Here is a 26,740-nt window from a genome sequence, read left to right on the forward strand (position 1 = left end):
AACCTGCAGCCTGTGAAAAGGAGACCCCAAACACAGTAAGATAAGCAAAATGAGACGACAGAAAAACACACAGCAGATGAAGGAGCAGGGTCAAAACACGCCAGACTTAACAAATGAAGAGGAAATAGGTAGTCTACCTGAAAAAGAATTCAGAATAATGATAGTAAGGATGATCCAAAATCTGGGAAATAGAATAGACAAAATGCAAGAAACATTTAACAAGGACGTAGAAGAACTAAAAAGGAACCAAGCAATGATGAAAAACACAATAAATGAAATTAAAAATACTCTAGATGGGATCAATAGCAGAATAACTGAGGCAGAAGAAAGGATAAGTGACCTGGAAGATAAAATGGTGGAAATAACTACTGCAGAGCAGGATAAAGAAAAAAGAATGAAAAGAACTGAGGACAGTCTCAGAGACCTCTGGGGCAACATTAAACGCACCAACATTCGAATTATAGGGGTCCCAGAAGAAGAAGAGAAAAAGAAAGGGACTGAGAAAATATTTGAAGAGATTATAGTTGAAAACTTCCCTAATATGGGAAAGGAAATAGTTAATCAAGCCCTGGAAGCACAGAGAGTCCCATACAGGATAAACCCAAGGAGAAACACACCAAGACACATATTAATCAAACTGTCAAAAATTAAATATGAGGAAAATATATTAAAAGCAGCAAGGGAAAAACAACAAATTACACACAAGGGGATCCCCATAAGGTTAACATCTGATCTCTCAGCAGAAACTCTGCAAGCCAGAAGGGAGTGGCAGGATATACTTAAAATGATGAAGGAGAAAAACCTACAACCAAGATTACTATACCCAGCAAGGATCTCATTCAGATGTGATGGAGAAATTAAAACCTTTACAGACAAGCAAAAGCTGAGAGAGTTCAGCACCACCAAACCAGCTTTACAACAAATGCTAAAGGAACTTCTCTAGGCAAGAAACACAAGAGAAGGAAAACACCTACAATAACAAACCCAAAACATTTAAGAAAATGGGAATAGGAACATACATATCGATAATTACCTTGAATGTAAATGGATTAAATGCTCCCACCAAAAGACACAGACTGGCTGAATGGATACAAAAACAAGACCCATATATATGCTGTCTACAAGAGACCCACTTCAGACCTAGAGACACATACAGACTGAAAGTGAGGGGATGGAAAAAGATATTCCATGCAAATGGAAATCAAAAGAAAGCTGGAGTAGCAATTCTCATATCAGACAAAATAGACTTTAAAATAAAGACTATTACAAGAGACAAAGAAGGACACTATATAATGATCAACGGATCGATCCAAGAGGAAGGTATAACAGTTGTAAATGTTTATGCACCCAACATAGGAGCACCTCAATACATAAGGCAAATACTAACAGCCATAAAAGGGGAATTCGACAGCAACACAATCATAGTAGGGGTCTTTAACACCCCACTTTCACCAATGGACAGATCATCCAAAATGAAAATAAATAAGGAAACACAAGCTTTAAATGATACATTAAACAAGATGGACTTTATTGATATTTATAGGACATTCTACCCAAAAACAACAGAATACACATTTTTCTCAAGTGCTCATGGAACATTCTCCAGGATAGATCATATCTTGGGTCACAAATCAAGCCTTGGTAAATTTAAAAAAATTGAAATCGTATCAAGTATCTTTTCCGACCACAATGCTATGAGACTAGATGTCAATTACAGGAAAAGAACTGTAAAAAATACAAACACATGGAGGCTACACAATATACTACTTAATAATGAAGTGATCACTGAAGAAATCAAAGGGGAAATCAAAAAATACCTAGAAATAAATGACAATGGAGAAACGATGACCCAAAACCTATGGGACGCAGCAAAAGCAGTGCTAAGAGGGAAGTTTATAGCAATACAAGCCTACCTCAAGAAACAGGAAACATCTCGAATAAACAACCTAACCTTGCACCTAAAGCAATTAGAGAAAGAAGAACAAAAAAACCCCAAAGCCAGCAGAAGGAAAGAAATTATAAAGATCAGGTCAGAAATAAATGAAAAAGAAATGAAGGAAACAATAGCAAAAATCAATGAAACTAAAAGCTGGTTCTTTGAGAAGATAAACAAAATGGATAAACCATTAGCCAGACTCATCAAGAGAAAAAGGGAGAAGACTCAAATCAATAGAATTAGAAATGAAAAAGGAGAAGTAACCACTGACACTGCAGAAATACAAAAGATCATGAGAGATTACTACAAGCAACTCTATGCCAATAAAATGGACAACCTGGAAGAAATGGACAGATTCTTAGAAATGCACAAACTGCCGAGACTGAACCAGGAAGAAATAGAAAATATGAACAGACCAATCACAAGCACTGAAATTGAAACTGTGATTAAAAACCTTCCAACAAACAAAAGCCCAGGACCAGATGGCTTCACAGGTGAATTCTATCAAACATTTAGAGAAGAGCTAACACCTATACTCATACTCTTCCAAAACATTGCAGAGGGAAGAACACTCCCAAACTCATTCTACGAGGCCACCATCACCCTGATAGCAAAACCAGACAAAGATGTCACAAAGAAAGAAAACTACAGGCCAATATCACTGATGAACATAGATGCAAAATTCCTCTACAAAATACTAGCAAACAGAATCCAACAGCACATTAAAAGGATCATACACCATGATCAAGTGGGGTTTATCCCAGGAATGCAAGGATTCTTCAATATACGCAAATCAAGCAATGTGATACACAATATTAACAAACTGAAGGAGAAAAACCATATGATCATCTCAATAGATGCAGAGAAAGCTTTCGACAAAATTCAACACCCATTTATGATAAAAGCCCTGCAGAAAGTAGGCATAGAGGGAACTTTCCTCAACATAATAAAGGCCATATATGACAAACCCACAGCCAACATTGTCCTCAATGGTGAAAAACTGAAACCATTTCCACTAAGATCAGGAACAAGACAAGGTTGCCCACTCTCACCACTATTATTCAACATAGTTTTGGAAGTGTTAGCCACAGCAATCAGAGAAGACAAAGAAATAAAAGGAATCCAAATCGGAAAAGAAGAAGCAAAGCTGTCACTATTTGCAGATGACATGATACTATACATAGAGAATCCTAAAGATGCTACCAGAAAACTCTTAGAGCTAATCAATGAATTTGGTAAAGTAGCAGGATACAAAATTAATGCACAGAAATCTCTTGCATTCCTATACACTAATAATGAAAAATCTGAAAGTGAAATTAAGAAAACACTCCCGTTTACCATTGCAACAAAAAGAATAAAATATCTAGGAATAAACCTACCTAAGGAGACAAAAGACCTGTATGCAGAAAATTATAAGACTCTGATGAAAGAAATTAAAGATGATACAAATAGATGGAGAGATATACCATGTTCCTGGATTGGAAGAATCAACATTGTGAAAATGACTCTACTACCCAAAGCAATCTACAGATTCAATGCAATCCCTATCAAACTACCACTGGCATTTTTCACAGAACTAGAACAAAAAATTTCACAATTTGTATGGAAACACAAAAGACCCCGAATAGCCACAGCAATCTTGAGAACAAAAAATGGAGCAGGGGGAATCAGGCTCCCTGACTTCAGACTATATTACAAAGCTTCAGTAATCAAGACAGTTTGGTACTGGCACAAAAACAGAAATATAGATCAATGGAACAGGATAGAAAGCCCAGAGATAAACCCACGCACATATGGTCACCTTATCTTTGATAAAGGAAGCAAGCATATACAATGGAGAAAAGACAGCCTCTTCAATAAGTGGTGCTGGGAAAATTGGACAGATACATGTAAAAGTATGAAATTAGAACACTCCCTGACACCATGCACAAAAATAAACTGAAAATGGATTAAAGACCTAAGTGTAAGGCCAGACACTATCAAACTCTTATAGGAAAATATAGGCAGAACACTCTATGACATACATCACAGCAAGATTCTTTTTGACCCAGCTCCCAGAGAAATGGAAATAAGAACACAAATAAACAAATGGGACCTAATGAAACTTAAAAGCTTTTGCACAGCAAAGGAAACCATAAAGAAGACCAAAAGACAACCCTCAGAATGGGAGAAAATATTTGCAAATGAAGCAACTGACAAAGGATTAATCTCCAAGATTTACAAGCAGCTCATGCAGCTCAATAACAAAAAAACGAACATCCCAATCCAAAAATGGGCAGAAGACCTAAACAGACATTTCTCCAAGAAGATATACAGATGGCCTACAGACACATGAAAGAATGCTCAACATCATTAATCATTAGAGAAATGCAAATCAAAACTACAATGAGATATCATCTCACACCGGTCAGAATGGCCATCATCAAAAAATCTAGAAACAATAAATGCTAGAGAGGGTGTGGAGGAAAGGGAACACTCTTGCACTGTTGGTGGGAATGTAAATTGATACAGCCACTATGGAGCACAGTATGGAGGTTCCTTAAAAAACTACAAATAGAACTACCATACGACCCAGCAATCCCACTACTGGGCGTATACCCTGAGAAAACCATAGGTCAAAAAGAGTCATGTACCAAAATGTTCATTGCAGCTCTATTTACAATAGCCAGGACATGGAAGCAACCTAAATGTCCATCGACAGATGAATGGATAAAGAAGATGTGGCACATATATACAATGGAATATTACTCAGCCATAAAAAGAAATGAAATGGAGGTATTTGTAATGAGGTGGATGGAGTTAGAGTGTGTCATACAGAGTGAAGTAAGAAAGAGAAAAACAAATACAGTATGCTAACACATATATACGGAATCTAAGGGAAAAAAAAAAAAAAAGGCCATGAATAACCTAGTGGCAAGACGGGAATAAAGACACAGACCTACTAGAGAATGGACTTGAGGATATGGGGAGGGGGTGGGGTGAGATGTGACAGGGTAAGAGAGTGTCATGGACATATATACACTACCAAATGTAAAATAGATAGCTAGTGGGAAGCAGCCGGATAGCACAGGGAGATCAGCTCGGTCCTTTGTGACCACCTAGAGGGGTGGGATGGGGAGGGTGGGAGGGAGGGAGATGCAAGAGGGAAGAGAAATGGGAACATATTGTATATGTATAACTGATTCACTTTGTTATAAAACAGAAGCTAACACAGCATTGTAAGGCAATTATACTTCAATAAAGATGTTTAAAAAAAAAAGTAAAGAAAACAATATAGGAACATGAAAAAATAAAGGAAATATGGCAAAATATTAATTCCTAAATTGTGGGTATGTTACTGTAATATTTTTCTGTGTGCATTTATTTCAAAATAAAAATAATTTTTTGAAAACCTCATTAAAATGCTTAAAGAACAACAAAAATTTATTATACAACACATATTATAATAAAACTGTATAAGTTAAATAAGAGAAAAAAACAAGGGTCTTCATATACAAGAAAACCCTCATAAGGCTATTAGTGGTTTCTTAGCAGAAACTTTGAAGGCCAGGAGAGAGTAAAATGATATATTCAAAGTGATAAAAGAAAGCAAAAACAAAAACTGACAACCAAGAATACTTTACCTGGCAAAGTTGTCCTTCAGTAATGAGGGAGAGATAAAGACTTTCCCAGACAAACCAAAGCTGAAGGAATTCATCACTACTAGACCTGTCTCATAAGAAACGCTAAAAGGAGTTCTTTAAGCTGAAATGAAAGGGTGCTAATTAGTAACATGAAAACGTATGATATCAAACACACAGGTAAGATTTAAGTTATAAAGTCAAATTCAGGATATTTTAATATTGTGATACTGTGGTGTGTTAATCTTTTTCACTCTAGTATAAAGATTAAAGGACATAAGAATTACAAATAACTATAGCTACAATAATTTGTTAATGGATATACAATATAATGACAGGTCAATTGTGGCACCAAAACCATAAAATATATGAGGGAGGAGTAAAAGGATAAACATTTTTAATGTGATTGAAGTTATGTTGTTATCATCTAAAAATTGAATATTATACCAATAAGAAGTTCTATGTAAGCCTTATGGTGTTAACCACAAAGCAAAAACACACAGTAGAAAAAAATAAGAAAGTTTGTAAACTTTAATTTTTCTGACATCAACAGTGACTAGTTTACTTTTCTCCAGTGTGTAGTATGAAACTGAATGATGGAGAAATTCTTGTGAAAATATGCCCACAGGTATTTGCCATGTCATTTCAACTGATCTTACTATATATGTGAGCTCCATACATCCCACCATGAATAATGACTGAGACCCCTGACAGAATGATTTGGTTTACTTGTTTACATGATTTTTGCCCCAAATGACACACTTTGTTTACATTGAACAAATGAAACTGAATTCACTTCACTTTACAGCTGTGTACATATAGATGCAAACGAGTCATACAGAAAGGTAAACCAATTAGATAGGAAATGACTTCTTGTCAATTACATATTTGCTATAATTGAAATATTTTGTCAAAATTTTAAAAAATGAATACAGGAAGATAAAATATATGTTCATTTAAAAAATGAATGGCAGGGAGATAAAATATGTGTTCTGGGAGTTGATGTGACATAAAGAATATAATTAAAAGTTGTGTCATCTATCACTTTACTAATAAGAAAACTTGAAAAATCAATATTTCTTACATCCCCCAGTACACATTTTTAGTTTATTAACCCAGGCTAATATCAGAGCTAAAGAGAATCAGTGCCGAAAGAGTGTAATACCTACGTAAATAGTTTTGGATGACAAATTTAGCTTTTTTTTTTTTATCTTGACCACATAAATCTTTAATGAGGTATAATTTTGTTAACAGTTGAAGTAACAACTTGTATAGGTATTTAATAGATGAATTATTTTATACCTTAGCCGTTTAATACTCAACCTGTATTTTTGGCATGAATGATTTCCTTGTTCAGTGATAAATTCTCATTGCACTTCAGGATCAGCTTCCCCAGATGACTTTTTCTCTAAAATTTAAGGAAAATTTCCTAATAGAGGTCTTTTTCAACCTAATACTTATAAAGCTGTCATCTTCATTTGTATGCAGTTTGACTAGACCAAATAAAGAACAATTATATATCTTAATAAATTTTTGGAAAAGGAAGTTCCATTAACCAAAGTAATGTCTATTCTGAGCCCTGTAACACACAAAGCCTCAGAAATATTAATAAGTGTGATCAATGAGTATTTAGATGATACCTTGACATTTTACTTTGTAGTAGTTTAACTCCCTTCAGGGAGCAAACGTAACTTCCAATATGCAAATCTGAAAGAAATACCTTGTTTTTGGTAAGACTATTAGTGAAGAAAGTCTAATATTCTGTCTAATAAGAATTTGTATAGAAAATAGCTACAAAAGATAAATAAGAAATGTATAAAATGATGCCACCTGAAATTCTTCAGTAGAAGACTGCACAAATTCATGATGTGAGCCAATTAAGACATCAATATATAAAAGAGGTAACACCAGTCTGAGGTAAGCACTAAAAGTTTAAAACTCCCAGGTACTTGAAAAATGTTTAGTTACCTGCTGTCATTGATATACATATACTTATGCTAATTTGTCTCTGTAAAAAAAGAGATTTATTGTAGTTAGATACAAAATGTGTAAACATAGTGTGCACTGATTAGTAAGAAAATAAAAACAATGAAGCTTAAAATTGTTAAGTCAGCCTTTTTAAAACACACACACACACACACACACACACACACGCACACACACACACACACATATATATATATATATATATATATATATATATATATATATATATATATATATATATATATATATATATAAATCGCAAGAAGAAAGACCCACTGTCTTTGGATCAACTAAGGATTTCATTAGAAGAGGTATCAATTTCTTCTTTGGGATGTTGGCTACCAGACAGGGGTTTACAATGTCCATTCTCAGTAAGTCGCTGGGTATAAAACAAAATATAAGCTTGGGCCTTGCATATTTCATCCATAGTGCACATGTTTAGCTTGGAATCATTGCAGTGTACTCAGAACCCTCCTTCGGAATTATAACGCTGGGGAGTGTAATGTCCTGAGCCAAATCCTTTCCCGTGGTGCATTACAACAGCAGGTAAGTAATGAATAAAACATTCTGGTCTGTGAGATTTCAGAGATTCCCTGCAGCAATAGGGCTCCATGTTTAAGATTTCTTCAAAGCCAACATGAACACCAATCTTCTCTCAATTATTATGACCTGACCACCTGAATCGTTTGAGATGTAGTCTGAGAACCTGAAGTAGGTGGAAAATCATAAGCTGTTTGGGGGTTTCTGTGAGTATAACTGGTTTTGAGGAAAACCTTCTATGCTTTGAATTACACTGGTCACATATATAGATTTTTCCTTCTGAAGCTTCAGGTTTTGTGAATTTGGCCAACATTTTAGTAACCAGACACGGCTGGGAAGTAGTATCTTTTCCATTGCATTGGTATCTTTCTGGAAATTCCAGTGACAAGTCCCAGAAGGGTGCTATGATATTTGATTTGTTTTCACATGCAAGACATGTAACCTGACTGAGAAGTTGTCTATGAAAAATGTTATTCACAACATTCATAAAGTGTTTGATAAGTTTCCTTTGAGAAGTGGGGATAAGAGATGGTATCCTGGTATCAGTTGTCTCTAGTTCATGCTGTATTTTATCCAAAAGCTCACAAATAATTTCTCGAGCATCTTGTTAGGCATAACCACGAAAATCAGGTATTAATCTCCATACTGAGGGTAGCATAGCAAATGGTGTGACCAAGGCCCACTTTCCAGACCACATAACTTGGAACAAAGTATGCAATTCATGACAGAGAGAAGTGTATTATGAACTTGGCTTCCTTGGCTGAATAAGTTCTATCTTTCTACTCTTTGATGCTCCACCACTTAGTCCTGATGATAAACTTGGATGTCTGGAGCAAACAGAGCCTGTTTCTTTTTCTTGGCATTCATTCATTTGATATACTGTATCTGTGACTGGAGGATGCCTTTAAGATGATCTTGTTTTATCACTAGCTGTCACAGCCAGCCATCTGTTCAGATCAAGTTTGAAAAATATTGTCAAAAAATAAGTAAATGACTCAATACTTGAAGAACATAATTCATATAGCAAATATTTCCAAAATTTCTCAATCCTGTTACACCAAGAGTTACAATTGGCGTTCATTTAATGGAGGAATCACTGGCAATTTTTAAATTTTTATTTTATTTATTTATTTCTTATCCAGCAGGTTCTTATTAGTTATCTATTCTATACATATTAGTGTATATATGTCAATCCCAATCTCCAAATTCATCCCACCACCACCACCACCACCCCCCTTGGTGTCCATACGTTTGTTCTCTACATCTGTGTCTCTATTTCTTTCTTGAAAACTGGTTCATCTGTACAATTTTTCTAGATTCCACATATATATATTAATATACAATATTTGTTTTTCTCTTTCTGACTTACTTCACTCTGTATGGCAGTTTCTAGGTCCGTCCACATCTCTACAAATGACCCAATTTCATTCCTTTTTGTGGCTGAGCAATATTCCATTGTATATATGTACCACATCTTCTTCATCCATTTATCTGCCGATGGGCATCCAGGATGCTTCCATGACCTGGCTATTGTAAATATTGCTGCAATGAACATTGGGGTGCATGTCACTTGAATTTTTAATCTTACATCTTCTGAGGTGTATACTACTTCATCTTTTGCTGGTGATGCTAAGGTTTGAAGTGGTACTTGAACAGGAACTATTTATCTTGTGGGGGACTGATCTAGACCTTGCAAATGTAAACTCTTTCTTGGAGACATACTTTCCAATCCTGCTTTAACTTGATACTCTAATTCTTGCAGTCTTTTTTTCACTTCTCTTTTTGCTATTTTTTCCTGAAATTGTTCTTCTTGCATTTTTCATCCAATGGGTGACTGTTAAAACAAGTTCAAAATATTTTACCCATTAGTATCCTTCTCCTGTGCCAAAGAGCAGTATACATCTGATATACGTTTTGAAGCAGAGAGTGTGTGCCATCCTGTAAGAAATAAGAATCATCACTTGTACCCATAGACTGTAAAATACTTCCACTACCAGTGTTGCAGTGATAATTTTGACTTTTGATTGCACTTAATGTACTTCATAGTAACTTCAAGTCTCCAGTTGCATTATCATTAAAAACATAATCATCACAAAGGTAACAAAAAAAAAAAAACACATCTCATTCACCTCCAATGCAACAGGATGACTGCTTTCTTGAAAGTGCTTGAGTGCAGGTTCTTCAATATATCTTCCACAGACAACACAGGAACTGCTAACGCAAGCACAAATCAACTCAGTTGTATTGCAGTCCACACAATGCCATTTCTGAGTGTTGAGGATGGAATGGTCTTGAACAAGCCTCAACTGCCCAATGTGCTTGCACTTATCCGTTGTTAGCATTTAGTCTAGCTGAGAAATATATAATCCAAACAAGTCTCTGTTCACAACACCTGAAGCATCTGGAAAGATCCCGATCCAGAGCGGCCATCTTAGCGCTCTTCAGCGTGAAGCTGCAGCCAACCCTGCCTCCGTCCCCGCACTTCGGAGTGCCAGGAGGGGGCAGGCTGCTCTGCTCTGTGACTGTGGACGGATAGGTTGTCCACCTGAGGCTGGGAACCCACTTCTGGGCTCCAACTCCGCGTCGGTGCAGCATTAGCTTTTATATGAGTCTAAACGCACATGTTGTCACTTTTACATGGTAGCCGATGGCTTATCAACTATTTATAAGCTTTCATATATATGCTGAAGAGGAAGCAGTTCATTCTTTACCTGTGGCAGTTCAATACTTTTGCTGTAAACACCAAATGATTTATTTTTAGAAACTCATTTCTGAAGTCATTTTTCCCGTGGAACCTGTATGAATATTTGGACATTTTAGATTTAGGAAATGCTTTCATAAAAATTGGAAAAAAATAATAAAATGGCTGCATATGTACCCTCGTTACTTTGGTTACTCCAACGTGACTTGCCTTACTCCCCTTTCTAATCTCTATCAGCTCTACTTACTCAGAGTAGCATTTTATACATGGGGTTATGTTATAAACGCATTCCTTAAATTAAAAATAACATTAAATGTATACATATATCCCCTCCCTCTTGGACCTCCCTCTCACCTCCCCCCCCCCAAAAAAAAAACATTAAAAATGTTTAAAGTAACATTTGGTCAAAATTACTCTTGATTTTTTTTAATGCTTCTTTTACATTGCCCATAGAAACACTGGGACAAATATAATTTTGGTATGCAATCCTGGAGAGTAACATATATGTGACTACATATACTTTATAAAGTATTAGATAGCAATTATGGTACATAAGAGGAAATACATATGTGTGCATAATTTAACAGTATTTTATTTAAATTAAATTATCATTTAAAGTTGAATTCATAGAAGTTAAATATAAGTATGATGGAATTCTAGATATACTCTCCTACAACTATTATTTTTTAATTCAGGCTACAGACCAAGAGCTACAAATCTAGTCTTAGACTGTAGAGGTAAATGAGGCAGAAAAGGAGTGGAGAAAGAGGTCATAATGCATTCACCAATTTCCTTTGTACAAATTATTTACCAGTACCTCAACTAGAGGATACATTTTTATAAATGTGCATGTGGGGAAGAGGGGGAAGATGGTTACTTCTTTGTTTCTCCCCACATTGCCTAGCACGATGCTGGGCACTCACCAGGTCCTCAGTAAAGAAGTGTTTGGTTTATGTCTGTCTGCCACTGGCACAAAGTGCATTACAGTTACATTTATACACAGAATGACTGGTGAGTCAATATATATCCTATGTGGAGCCAAGCAGAAGGACAAGGTTACAGCAAGCTGTTAGTACACTGACAGGAGCAGTGAAGGTGATCATGAATGCCTGGGAGTGCTTGAGCAATATGCCAATAGTTAGTCTGTGAGGGGAAAGTAGTGTCAGTGGACTCAGAGGCAGGTCAGAGTCAAATGTTGAGTCAACACAGCAGGAGAGATTAAGTCTGAGCAAAAGCAAACACAAGAATCAGAGACAGGGAGGGTACATGCAGTGCAGGAATGAGGGCAATGTGCAATTGGGCATGACAAATCACATGACAGGAGCTTAATACTGCAGTTGCTTTCTAAAGCTTGAGGGGCTGTGCTACAAAACTCCTGTCTTCCAAACAAGTCACTGTAAAATATCCTGGGAAGTTAAGTGGTAACTGCTTTCCATGATGACATGGATTTTGGACTGGTTCATTGACGAATTCCCATAGGACATTACAGTGTCTGGAACATAGTAGGTATGTAATAAATATTTATCAAACGAATGAACGCAGAAACATCTGTAGTGAATCTGCTAAGGGCTGATACCTCAATAAGATGCATGTATTTTCTTTCTTGCATTCATTCAACCAACTAAATAAGCACCAAAAATAATGAATTTCTAATACACAGGAAACTGTGAGGAATACAGATATATACAAACTGCATAATTCCTATCCTCAAAGAATTTTCAGTACCATAGGAATTGTAAGACTTACACTAAAGATATAATAAATGTGAAAATGGTGAGGGATATAAACAAAATGAATTAGAAATTCATAGAAGTGATTAACTCTGGCAGCAGATTAAAGAGAAGTTTATATCTACTGGGTGACATTCGAGTTAAATACTGAAGGACAGGGAAGCTTGATGACAATAAATATAGGAAAAGGACAACTTAATTAGAAAGAAGGATCATCAGCAAATCACAGTAATGGGAAACTGCATGATTGAGAAACAGATAATCATCTAGTTTGCTTGGGAATATGACACATATTGCAAAGAGAATAGTGAGAGAAGAAGGAAAGGTAAAATGGGTAATTACTAGGGGGATTATCAAGCACCAGGCTAAGAAGTGTTAAACTGTACTATGAATATTTGAATGCTTTGGGTAAGGGAAGACATAGCCAGAGCTGTTCTTTAGAAAGATTAATCTGATATATAGGGTGGGCTGGAGAAAAGAGCTAGTAGAAGACAGAGTGTCATGTAGAAAACAATTACAATAGCCAAGAACAAACAAACATCAAAGTAGTGAGACTGGGGAGTGACATCAGCAACACGGTGGCATGAGACATTCCTCCTTTTTATCCCCCTTTTTAATCAATTAATTTAACATCCAGACATGAACAAGAGCAATTTTGTGGGGGTTTCCAGATATCACGCCTTTCTCTAAGGGACTCAAGAATAATCTTTCTCACAAGTGTGCCAGTACGAGATAGATAAACCCCCATATGGACTATGGAACCAGAGGAACCAATGAGACTGCCTGGACCACTCTTGCCCCTGTTAGGTAAGAATTGGGTGAGTGCTGAATCAGACAGGTACTCACCCACGAGACAGAACTTGCAGAAGTCCAATCCTTCTGAAGGGAGAATTCAGCACACTATTGGAAAACAAAAACAACTAAAAAGAAAGATACAAGTTTGGTCACAGAGGAGGTGAGCTTGGTCACAGCAGAGGTAATAAGAGAAACATTCCAGGTGCTGCCCCACCTCCAAGAAGCACTGATCCGGATTGATTTATCAGGAGGAGGCAAGTCTCCTGCAGGGAGAAGGAGGGCAGGGAGAGAGGGCTTGACTACCCTAATCTGGGGGGAGGCAGTTGGAGAAACTAATTTTTCTTCACCAGCACCGAGAGTACTAAGGTGAGATCTCTGCCACTGGGGGGAGGAGATAAGTGAGAAAGAAGGAAGTTTAAAAATTCAAATGGCCTTGAAATGGTTGAACTCTACAGAAAGTTCCCCCACACTCCCACAGGCATAGGATTTCCCTATCATGTCAATGGGTGCACCAAATACACCAAGTGCTATATCCACACTTCCCTCCACTCTGCTGCTGATTCCCTGTACATGCTCCCAAGTGTGTCATGAGAGTGATCTCTAGTAGACAAGGAGCATGCTCAGAAAACGGGTCACAGTTGATAAGCAAGGGAGAAACCACTCACTTGTGCTACAGCACCACATTCTGGGATAAAAAAGAAAGATTTCTAATTACGATGCTGGTGAATCATAAGAACCAAAGAGAAAAAAAAATTAGTTAAACTGGCATCTGCTACTTCAAAAGTGAAAACAGAAATGTATAGCTACAAACAAAATGAAAAAAAAAAAAATCAAGGAAATATGGTATCACAAAAACAAAATGGCAATTCTCCACAACTGAACTCAAAGTCATGAAATATTGCAATCTAACTGATAAATAATTCAAAGTAACTGATATATGAAAAATGTCATGGATATTTTGATAGGGAATGCATTAAGTCTGTAGAGTGCTTTGAATAGTATAGACATTTTAACAATATTAACTTTTCCAATCCAAGAACACAGGATAACTTTCCATTTCTTTGTATCATTTTCATATTCCTTCATCAAAGTTTTATAATTTCCAGAGTATAGGTTTTCACCCTTATGGTTAAGTTTATTCCTAGGTATTTTATTTTATTTTATTTTGATACAATTGTAAATGGTAATTTCATAATTTCTCTCTCTGATAGTTCATTGTTAGTTTTTAGAAAAGCAGATTTCTGTTTATTAATATTGTATCCTGTAATATTATAAAATTAATTTATTAGTTCTAATAGTTTTTAGGTAAAGAATTTAGGGTCTTATACATAGAGTATCGCACCATCTATAAAATAGTGAGAGTTTTACTTCTGCTCTTCCAACTTGGATGTCTTTTGTTTCCTTTTCTTTTCTTATTGCTATGGCTAGGACTTCCAATATTATGTTAAATAGAAATGGCAAGAGTGGGCATCCTTGTCTTGTTCCTGATTTTAGAGGAAAAACTTTCAGGTTTTCTTCATTAATTATGATGTTACTTGTGGGTTTGTTACAAAGGGTCTTTATTATGTTGAGATATGTTCCCTCTATACAAAATTTGATAAGAGCTTTTATCATCAGCAGATGTTGAATTTTTTCAAAAGCATTATTTGCAACTATTGAGATGATCAGTATTTTTTTATCTTCCTTTTGTTAATGTGGTGTATCACATTGATTGATTTCTCACTAGTGAAACATATTTGTATCCCTGGTATAAATCCCACTTGAGCATGATTTATTATCTTTAAAAATTATTGTTGAATTTCATTATCTAATGTTTTGTCAAGGGTTTTTGCATCTATATTCATCAGAGATATTGGGCTATAATTTTCTTTTTCTCTAGTTTTGTCTCTGGTTTTGATATCAGGGTAATTGTGACTTCATAGAATCAATTTGGGAGTGTTTCATCCCCTTCAAATTTTTGGAATAGTTTGAGAAGGATAAGTATTAATTCTCCTTAATATGTTTGGTAGAATTCTCCTATGAAGCCATCCTGCCCTGGACTTTTGTTTCCTGGGAGTGATTTTATTACACATTCATTTTCACTACTAGTGATCAGTCTGTTTATATTGTACATTTCTTCCTGATTTAGCATTGGAAGGTTGTATGATTTTTAAAATTTGTCCTTTACTTCTAGGTTGACCAGTTTATTGGCATATAACTGTTTGTAGTATTCTCTTATTTTTTTTTCTCTGTGGAATCTTTTATTATTTCTCCCTATCATTTCTTATTTTGTTTATTTGGGTCCTCTGTCTTTTATTCTTAATAATCCTGGCTAAAGTTTTATCAATTTAGTTCATGTTTTCAAAAATCATCTCTTGGTTTCATTGATCTTTTTAAATTATTTTTGGTCTCTATTTTATTTGTTTATTGTCTGATCTTTATTATTTCCAATCTTCTGTTGACTCTGGGCTTCATATGTTCTTGTTTTTCTATTTCCTTTATATGTAAAGTTAGGTTATTTATTTGAGATTTTTCTTGTTTCTAGAGGTAGGCCTGTGTCACTATAAATGCCCATCTTAGAAATGCTTTTGCTGCATCCCATAGATTTTGGAAAGTTGCATTTCCATTTTCATCTGTCTCAAGGTAACATCAGATTTTCTCTTTGATTTTTTTCATTAACCCATTTGGTTTTTTTTTTTTTTTTTAGTCCCCATGTGTTGTGCTTTTCCAGTTGTTTCTTCATATAATTGACTTCTAGTTTCATACCATTGCGGTCAGAACCCATGACATTTTTCAGAGAGCTAGAACAAATAATTCTAAAAAATATGTGGAAATAAAGAAGACCCTGCATTGCCAAAGAAATCCTGAGGGGGAAAAAACAAAACAAAACAAAACAAAAAAACAGAGGTACCACACTCCCTGAGTTCAGACTGAATTACAAAGCCATAGTAACCAGAACAGCATGGTACTGACACAAAAACAGACATATAGGGCAATGGAACAGAAAATAGAGCCCAAAATAAACCCACACACTTATTGTCAATTAATCTATGACAAAGGAGCAAAATATACAATGAAGAAAAAAACAGTTTCTTCAATAAGTTGAGGGCTCAAATCAATAAAAATAGAAATGAAAAAGTAGATGTTAAAATGGACACCACAGAAATATAAAGGATAATAAGAGAATACTGCAAGAAACTATATGCCAATAAAATGGAAAACCTAGGAGAAATGGACACATTCTTAGAAAGGTACAATTCTCCCAAGACTGAAGCAAGAAGAAACAGAAAATATGAACAGACCAATCACAAGTATTAAAATTGAAAATGTGATTTAAAAATTCCCAACAAACTGAAGTCTAGGACCAATTGGCTTCATACACGATTTCTGTCAAACATTTAGAGAAGAGTTAATGCATATCCTTTTGAAACTATTCCAACAATTGCAAAGGAAGGAACACTCCCAAACTCATTCTATGAGGGCAACATCACCATGACACAAAAACCAGAAAAAGATATCTCAAAAACCAAAATTATATACCAATATCACTAATGAATATAGATGCAAAAATCCTCAACAAAATACTAGCAAACCAAATTCATAAATACATTAAAAGGATCATACACCATGATCAAGTGGGGTTTATCATAGGGATGCAAGAATTTTAAAATATCCATAAATCAATCAGTGTGATACACCACATCAACAAACTGAAGAATAAAAAATCATATGATCATCTCAATAGATGTAGAGAAAGATTTTGACAAATTCCAACACCTATTTATGGCAGGAACTTTCCAGAAAATGGGCATAGTGGGAACATACCTCAACACAATAAAGGTCATATATGACAAACCTACAGCTAACATCATACTCAACAATGTCAAATGGAAAGCATTTCCTCTAATATCAGGAACAAGACAAGGATATCCACTATTGCCACTTTTGTTCAACATAGTTTAGGAAGTCTTAGCCATGGCATTCAGAGAAGAAAAAGAAATAAAGGGAATTTAAATTGGAAAAGAAGAAGTAAAACTGTAACTCTTTACAGATGACATGATACTATACATAAAAAATCCTAAAGACCTACCAGAAAACTATCAGAGCTCATCAATGAATTCGGTAAAGTTGCATGACAAAAAATAAATACAGAGAAATCTGTTGCATTTCTATACACTAATAACAAAATATCAGAAAGAGACATTAAATAAGAATACCATTTACCATTACATCAAAAATAATAAAATACCTAGGAATAAATCTACCTGAGGAGGCAAAAGACCAGTACTCTGAAAATTATAAGATGTTGATGTAAGAAACTGAAGATGACATAAACAGATGGAAAACCATACCATTTTCCTGGATTAGAAAAATCATTATTGTCAAAATGGCTATAGTACCCATGGAAATCTACAGATTCAATGCAATTCCCATCAAATTATCAATGGCATTTTTCACAAAACTAGAAGAAAAAATCTTAAAATTTGTATTGAGACACAAAAGACCCCGAATAGCCAAATCAATATTGAGAAAGAAAAATGGAGCTGGAGGAATCCGGCTGCCTGATTTCAGCCTATATTACAAAACTACGGTCATGAAAACAGTATGGCTTCAACATAAAAAAAGGCCATATATGAAAAACCCACAGAAAACATTATCTCAATGGTGAAAACTTGAAAACATTCCCTCTAAGATCAGGAACAAGACATGTGTGCTCTCTCTCACCACTATTATTCAATGTAGTTTTGGAAGTTGTAGCCACAGCAATCAGAGAAAAAAAAGAAATAAAAGGAATCCAAATTGGAAAAGAAGAAGCAATATTGTCACCTTTTGCAGTTGACATGATACTATAAGGGAAAATCCTAAAGATGCCACCAGAAAACACTTAGAGCTAATCAATGAATTTGGTAATGTAGCAGGATACAAAATTAATACACAGAAATGTCTTGCATTTCTATACATTAACAATGAAAGATAGGAAAGAGAAATTAAGAAAACAATCCCATTTACCATTGCAAATAAAATAATAAAATACATAGGAATAAACCTACCTAAAGAGGCAAAAGACTTGTACTCCATAAACTATAAGACATTGATGAAAGAAATCAAAGACAACACAAACAGGTAGAGAGATATACCATGTTCTTGGATTGGAAGAATCGATATTGTGAAAATGCCTGTATTACACAAAGCAATCTACAGATTCATGGTAATCCCTTTCAAAGAGCCAATGGCATCTTTCACAGAACTATAACAAAAAAAGTTTTAATTTGTATGGAAACACAAAAGACCCTGAATAACAAAAGCAATCTTAAGAAAGAAAAATGGAGCTGGAGGAATAAGGCTCCATGACTTCAGATTATACTACAAAGCTACAGTAATGAAAAAAAGAATGGTACTGGCACAAAAACAGAAAGATATATCAATGGAACAGGATAGAAAGCCCAGAGATAAACCCACAAACCTATGGCCGCCTAATCTATGACAAAGGTGGCAAGAATATACAATGGAGAATACAGAGCCTTTTCAATAAGTGGTGTTGGGAAAACTGGAGAGCTACATGTAAATGAATGAAATTAGAACCTCCGTGACACCATACACAAAAATAAATTCAAAATGGATAAAAGACCTAAATGTCAGGTCAGACAAAATAAAACTCTTAGTGGAAAACATAGGCAGAACACTCTTTGACATAAACTGCAGCAAGATCTTTTCTTGATCCACCTCCTAGAGTAACAAAAATAAAAAAATAAATAAACAAATGGGACCTAATTAAACTTAAAAGATTTTGCACAGCAAAGGAAACCATAAACAAGATGAAAAGACAACCCTCAGAATGGGAGAAGATATTTGCCAACAAATCAATGGACAAGGCACTAATCTCCAAAACATACAAACAGTTCATGCAGCTCAATATCAAAAAAGCAAACAACTCAGTAAAAAATGGGTGAAAGACCTAAATGGTCATTTCTCCAAAGAAGACATACAGATGGCCAAGAGGCACATGAAAAGATTCTCAACATCACTAATTATTAGAGAAATGCAAATCAAAAGTACAATGAGGTATCACACTCACACCGGTCAGAGTGGCCACCATCAAAAAATCTACAAATAATAAATGCTGGAGAGGGTGTGGATAAAAGGGAACCCTCTTGCAATGTTGGTGAGAATGTAAATTGATACAGCCACTATGGAGAAGAGTATGGAGGTTCCTTAAAAAACTAAAAATAGAGCTACTATATGACCCAGCAATCCCACTACTGGGCATATACCCAGAGAAAACCATAATTCAAAAAGACACATGTGAGAGGGGTGCCTTCAAGATGGTGGAGGAGTAAGAATTGGAGATCACCTTCCTCCCCACAAATACATCAAAACTACATCTACATGTGGAACAACTCCTACAGAACACCTACTGAACGCTGGCAGAAGATCTCAGACTTACCAAAAGGCAAGAAACTCACCATGAACCTAGGTAGGGCAAAAGAAAAGAGGAAAAACAGAGACAAAAGAATAGGGAAGGGACCTGCCCCTCTGAGAGGGAGCTGTGAATGTGGAAAAGTTTCCACATACTAGGAAACCCCTTCACTGGCGGAGACAAGGGGTGGGCAGTGGGGAAGCTTCAGAGCCACGGAGGAGAGCAAAGCAACAGGGGTGCAGAGGACAAAGTGGAGAGTTTCCTGCACAAAGGATCAGTTCCAACCAGCACTCACCAGCCTGAGAGGCTTGTATGATCACCCACCAGGGCAGGTGGGGGCTGGGAGCTGAAGCTCAGCCTTCAGAGGTCAGATCCCAGGGAGAGGACTGGGCTTGGCTGGGTGAACACAGCCTGAAGGGGGCTAGTATGTCACAGCTATCCTGGCGGGAGATGGGGAAAATGTCTGGACCTGCTGAAGAGGCAAGAGACAATTGTTTCGGGGTGTGTGAGGAGAGGAGATTCAGAGCACTGCCTAAATGAGCTCCAGATATGGGCATGAGCTGCGGCTATCAGCGTGGACACCAGGGATGGCCATGAAACACTAAGGCTGCTGCTGCAGCCAACAAGAAGACTCTGCGCAACCACAGGTCACTATCCACACCTCTCCTCCCAGGAGCCTGTGCAGCCCACCAGTGCCAGGGTCCCGTGATCCAGGGACACATTCCCAGGGAGAACACATGGCGTGCCTCAGCAGCTGAAACTTCATGCCAGCCTCTGCCGTTGGAGGCTCGCTGCACATTCCATACCCCTCCCTCCCCCCAGCCTGAATGAGCCAAAGCACCCTAATTAGCTGATCCGATCCTTTAACCCTGCCCTGTCTGGGCAGGAAAGAGGTGCTCTCAGGTGACCTACACAAAGAGGTGTGGCCGAATCCAAAGCTGAAACCCAGGAGCTGGGCGAACAAAAAAGAAAAAGGGAAATTTCTCCATGCAGACTCAGGAGCAGCAGATTGAATCTCCACAATCAACGTGAGTACCCCGTATCAGTGGAATACCTGAATAGACAATGAATCATACCAAAACTGAGGAGGTGGACTTTGTGAGCAACTGTACACTTGGGGTTTGCTTTCTGCATCTAATTTGTTTCTGGTTTTATGTTTATCTTAGTTTAGTATTTAGAGCTTATTATCACTGGTAGATTTGTTTATTGATTTGGTTGCTCTCATCCTTTTATATATATATAACTTATTTTCTTTTTGTGCATGTATATATGTATGCTTCTATCTGTGATTTTTTTCTGTATAGCTTTGCTTTTGCCATTTACACTAGGGTTCTGACTATCCGGTGTTTTTTTTTTTTTTTTTTTTTTTTTTTTGCTTTTTTGGTGTTTTTTTTATGTTTTAGTATACTTTTTAGCGCTTGTTATCATTGGTGGATTTGTTTTTGGTTTGGTTGTCCTCTTCTTTCTTTCTTTTTTTTTAATTTTTAATATTTAAAAAAAAATTTATTTTACTAACTTTATTTTATTTTATTTTCTCTTTTTTTTTTCTCCCTTTTCTTCTGAGCCACATGGCTGACAGGGTCTTGGTGCTCTGGCCGCTTGTCAGGCCTGTGCCTCTGAGGTGGGAGAGCTGAGTTCAGGACATTGGACCACAGGAGACCTCCTGGCCCAACATAATATCAAACAGCAAAAGCTCTCCCAGAGATCTCCATCACAATGCTAAGACCCAGCTCCACTCAACGACCAGCAAGCTACAGTGCTGGACACCCTATGCCAAACAATGTGCAAGACAGGAACACAACCCCACTCATTAGCAGAGAGGCTGCCTAAAATCATAATAAGGTCACAGACACCCCAAAACACACCACCAGACGTGGACCTGCCCAACAGAAAGACAAGATCCAGGCTCATCCACCAGAACACAGGCACCAGTGCCCTCCAACAGGAAGCCTACACAACTCACTGAATCAACTTTACCCACTGGGAGGAGACACCAAAAACAACAGGAACTACTAACCTGCAGCCTGTGAAAAGGAGACCCCAAAACACATTATGTTAACCAAAATGAGAAAACAGAGAAATACACCTAAGATGAAAGAGCAAGGTAGAGACTCCCCAGACCAAATAAATGAAGAGGATATCGGCAGCCTACCTGAAAAATAATTCAGAGTAATGATAGTAAAGATGATCCAAAATCTTGGATATAGAATGCAGAAAATACAAGAAACATTTAAGAAGGATTTAGAAGAATTAAAGAGCAAACAAACAATGATGAACAGCACAATAAATGAAATTAAAAACTCTCTAGATGGAATCAATAGCAGAATAACTGAGGCAGAGGAAAGGATAAGTGACCGGGAAGATAAAATAGTGGAAATAACTACTGCAGAGCAGAATAAAGAAAAAAAGAATGAAAATAATTGAGAACAGTCTCAGATACTTCTGGGACAACATTAAACGTACCAACATTCGAATTATAAGGGTCCGAGGACATGAAGAGAAAGAAAAAGGGACTGAGAATATATTTGAAGGGATTATAGTTGAAAACTTCCCTAATATAGGTAAGGAAATAGTCAATCAAGTCCAGGAAGAGCAGAGAGTCCCATACAGGAAAACTCCAAGGAGAAACACAGAAAGACAAAAATTAATCACACTATCAAAAGTTAAATACAAAGAAAAAATATTAAAAGCAGGTAGGGAAAAGCAACAATTAAGATACAATGGAATCCCCATAAAGTTAACAGCTGACTTTTCATCAGAAACTCTGCAACACAGAAGGGTGTGGCAGGACAAATTTAAAATGATGAAAGGGGAAAAAAATACAACCAAGATTTCTCTACACAGCAAGGATCTCATTCACATTCGACAGAGAAATTAAAAGCTTTACAGACAAACGAAAGCTAAGAGAATTCAGCACCACCAAACCAGCTCTACAAGAAATGCTAAAGGAACTTCTCTAGGAAGGAAACACAAGAGAAGGAAAAGACTTACAATAACAAACCCAAAACAATTAAGAAAATGGTAATAGGGACATGCATATTGATAACTACCTTAAATGTAAACGATTAACTGCTCCAACCAAAAGACATAGGCTGGCTGAATGGATACAAAAACAAGACCGGTATATATGCTGTCTACAAGAGACACACTTCAGACCTAGGGACACATACAGACTGAAAGTGAAGGGATGGGAAAAGATATTCCATGCAAATAGAAATAAAAATAAAGCTGGAGTAACAATTCTCATATCAGATGAATAGACTTTAAAATAAAGCCTATAACAAGAGACAAGGAAGGGCACTACATAATGATCAAGGGATCAATCCAAGAAGAAGATATAACAACTGTAAATATTTATGTACCCAAGCTAGGAGAATATTAATATTTAAGGCAAATGCCAACAGCCACAAAAGGGGAAATTGACACAATCATAGTAGGGGACGTTAATACCTCACATTCACCAATGGACAGATCATCCAAAATGAAAATAAATAAGGAAACAGAAGTTTTAAATGATACATTAAAAAAGATGGACTTGATATTTATTGGACATTCCAACCAAAAAAAGCAGATTACACTTTCTTCTCAAGTGCTCATGGAACATTCTAAAGGATAGACCATATCTTGGGTCACAAATCAAGCCTTGGTAAATTTAAGAAAATTGAAATCATATCAAGTACCTTTTCTGACCACACGCCTTGACTCTAGATATCAATTACAGAAAAAAATCTGTAAAAAATACAAACACATGGAGGCTAAACAACACACTACTTAATAAGCAAGAGATCACTGAAGAAATCAAAATAATACCTAGAAACAAATGACAATGAAAACACGATGACCCAAAACCTATGGGATGCAGCAAAACAGCTCTAAGAGGAAAGTATATAGCAAAACACTCTTACCTCAAGAAACAAGAAACATCTCAAATAAACAATGTAAACTTACACCTAAAGCAATTAGAGAAAGAAGAACAAAAAAACCCCAACGTTATCAGAAGGAAAGAAATCATAAAGATCAGATCAGAAATAAATAAAAAAGAAATGAAGGAAACAAGAGCAAAGATCAATAAAACTAAAAGCTGGTTCTTTGAGAAGATAAGATAAATGATAAACCATTAACCAGACTCATCAAGAAAAAAAGGGAAAAGCCTCAAATCAATAGAATTAGAAATGAAAAGAGAGAAGTAACAACTGACACTGCAGAAATACAAAGGATCATGAGAGATTACTACAAGCAATTATATGCCAATAAAATGGACAACCTGGGAGAAATGAAGAAATTCTTAGAAAAGCACAACTTTCTGACACTAAACCAGGAAAAAGTAGAAAATATAAACAGACCAATCACAAGCACTGAAATTGAAATGGTCATTAAAAATCGTCCAACAAACAAAAGCCCAGGACCAGATGGCTTCAAAGGTTTGAATTCTACCAAACGTTTAGAGAAGAGTTAACACCTATCCTTCTCAAACTCTTCCAAAATATAGCAGAGGGAGGAACACTCCCAAACTCATTCTACAAGGCCACCATCACCTTGATACCAAAACTAGACAAAGATGCCACAAAAAAAGAAAACTACAGGCCAATATCACTGATGAACATAGATGCAAAATCCTCAAAAAAATACTGGCAAACAGAATCCACAGCACATTAAAAGGCTCATATACCGTGATCAAGTAGGGTTAATCCTAGGAATGCGAGGATTATTCAATATATGCAAATCAATCAATGTGATAAACCATATTAACAAATTGAAGGGGAAAACCATATGATCATTTCAACAGATGCAGAAAAATATTTTGACAAAATTCAACACCCATTTATGATAAAAACCCTCAAGAAAGTAGGCATAGAGGGAACTTATGCCAACATATTAAAGACCATATATGACAAACCCACAGCCAACATCGTTCTCAATGGTAAAAAACTGAAACCATTTCCACTAAGATCAGGAACAAGGCAAGATTGCTCATTCTCACCACTATTATTCAACATAGTTTTGGAAGTTTTAGCCATAGCAATCAGGAAGAAAAAGAAATAAAAGGAATCCAAATCAGAAAAGAAGAAATAAAACTGTCACTGTTTACAGATGACTTGATAATATACATGGAGAATCCTAAAGATGCTACTTGAAAACTACTAGAGCTAATCAATGTATTTGGTAGAGTAGAAGGATACAAAATTAATGCACAGTTATCTCTTGCATTCTTATACACCAATGATTAAAAATCTGGAAGAGAAATTATGGAAACTCTCCTGTTTACCATTGCAAAAAAAAAAAAGAATAAAATTCCTAAGAATAAACCTATCTAAGGAGACAAAAGCCCTGTATGCAGAAAGCTATAAGACACTGATGAAAGAAATTAAGGATGATACAAACAGATGGAGAGATATACCATGTTCTTGGATTGGGAGAAACAACATGGTGAAATTGACTATACTAACTAAAGCAATCTACAGAATCATTGCAATACCAATCAAACTACCAATGTCATTTTTTACAGAACAAGAGAAAAATATTTCACAATTTGTGTGGAAACACAAAAGACCCTGAATAGAGAAAGCATTCTTGAGAAAGAAAAACGGAGCTGGAGGAATCTGGCTCCCGGGATTCAGACTATACTACAAAGCTACAGTAATCAAGAGAGTATGGTCCTGGCACAGAAACGGCAATATAGATCAATGGAACAGGATAGAAAGCCCAGAGATAAACCCACACACATATGGTCACCTTATCTTTGATAAAGGAGGCAAGGACATACAATGGAGAAAAGAGAGCCTCTTCAGTAAGTTGTGCTAGGAAAACTGGACTGCTACATGTAAAAGAATGAAATTAGAACATTTCCTGACACCATACACAAAAATAGAGTCAAAATGGATTAAAGACCTAAATATAAGACCAGACACTATAAAACTCTTAGAGGAAAACATAGGCAGAACAGTCCATGACATAAATCACAGCAAGATCCTTATTGACCCACCTTCTAGAGAAATGGAAATAAAAACAAAAATAAACAAATGGGACCAAATGAAACATAAAGGCTTTTCCACAGCAAAGGAAACCAAAATCAAGATGAAAAGACAACCCTCAGAATGGGAGAAAATATTTGCAAATGAAGCAACTGACAAAGGATTAATCTCCAAACTATACAAGCAGCTCATACAACTCAGTATCAAAAAAAAAAAAAAAACAATCCAATCCAAAAATGTGCAGAATACCTAAAATGACATTTCTCCAAACAAGATACACAGAATGCCAACAAACACATGAAAGTATGCTCAGCATCACTAATCATTAGAGAAATGCAATGCAAAACTATGATGAGGTATCCCCTCACACCGGTCAGAATGGCCATCATCAAAAAATCTACAAACAATAAATGTTGGAGAGTATGTGGAGAAAAATTAACCCTCTTGCACTGTTGGTGGGAATGTAAATTGATACAGCCACTATGGAGAACAGTATGGAGGTTCGTAAAACAACTAAAAATAGAACTACCATACGACCCAGCAATCCCACTACTGGGCATATACCCTGAGAAACCATAATTCGAAAAGAGTCATGTACCACAATATTCATTGCAGCTCTATTTACCTTAGCCAGGATATGGAAGCAACCCAAATGTCCATCAACAGATGAATGGATAAAGAAAATGTGGCACATATATACAATGGAATATTACTCATCCATATATAGAAATGAAATTGAGTTTTTTTGTAGTGAGGTGGATGGACCTAGAGAGTGTCATACATAGTGAAGTAAGTCAGAAAGGGAAAAACAAGTACCACATGCTAACACATATATATGGAATCTAAAAAGAAGAAAAAACTGGTTCTGAAGAACCTAGGGACAGGACAGGAATAAAGACGCAGACATAGAGAATTGATTTGAGGACACAGGGAGGGGGAAGGGTAAGTTGGGACGAAGTGAGAGAGTGGCATGGACATATATACACTACCAAATGTAAAATAGATAGCTAGTGAGAAGCAGCTGCATAGCACAGGGACATCAGCTTGGTGCTTTGTGTCCACC

General features: G+C 36.2%; 1 pseudogene; it reads right to left on the reverse strand.

The window, feature by feature from the left end:
• Positions 1-7,828: 7,828 nt before the first annotated feature.
• On the reverse strand, positions 7,829-10,424 carry LOC137757290 (ubiquitin carboxyl-terminal hydrolase 44-like; annotated as a pseudogene).
• Positions 10,425-26,740: the final 16,316 nt, after the last annotated feature.

This window comes from Eschrichtius robustus, chromosome X (assembly GCF_028021215.1).
Source record: "Eschrichtius robustus isolate mEscRob2 chromosome X, mEscRob2.pri, whole genome shotgun sequence".
Classification (NCBI taxonomy): Eukaryota; Metazoa; Chordata; class Mammalia; order Artiodactyla; family Eschrichtiidae; genus Eschrichtius; species Eschrichtius robustus.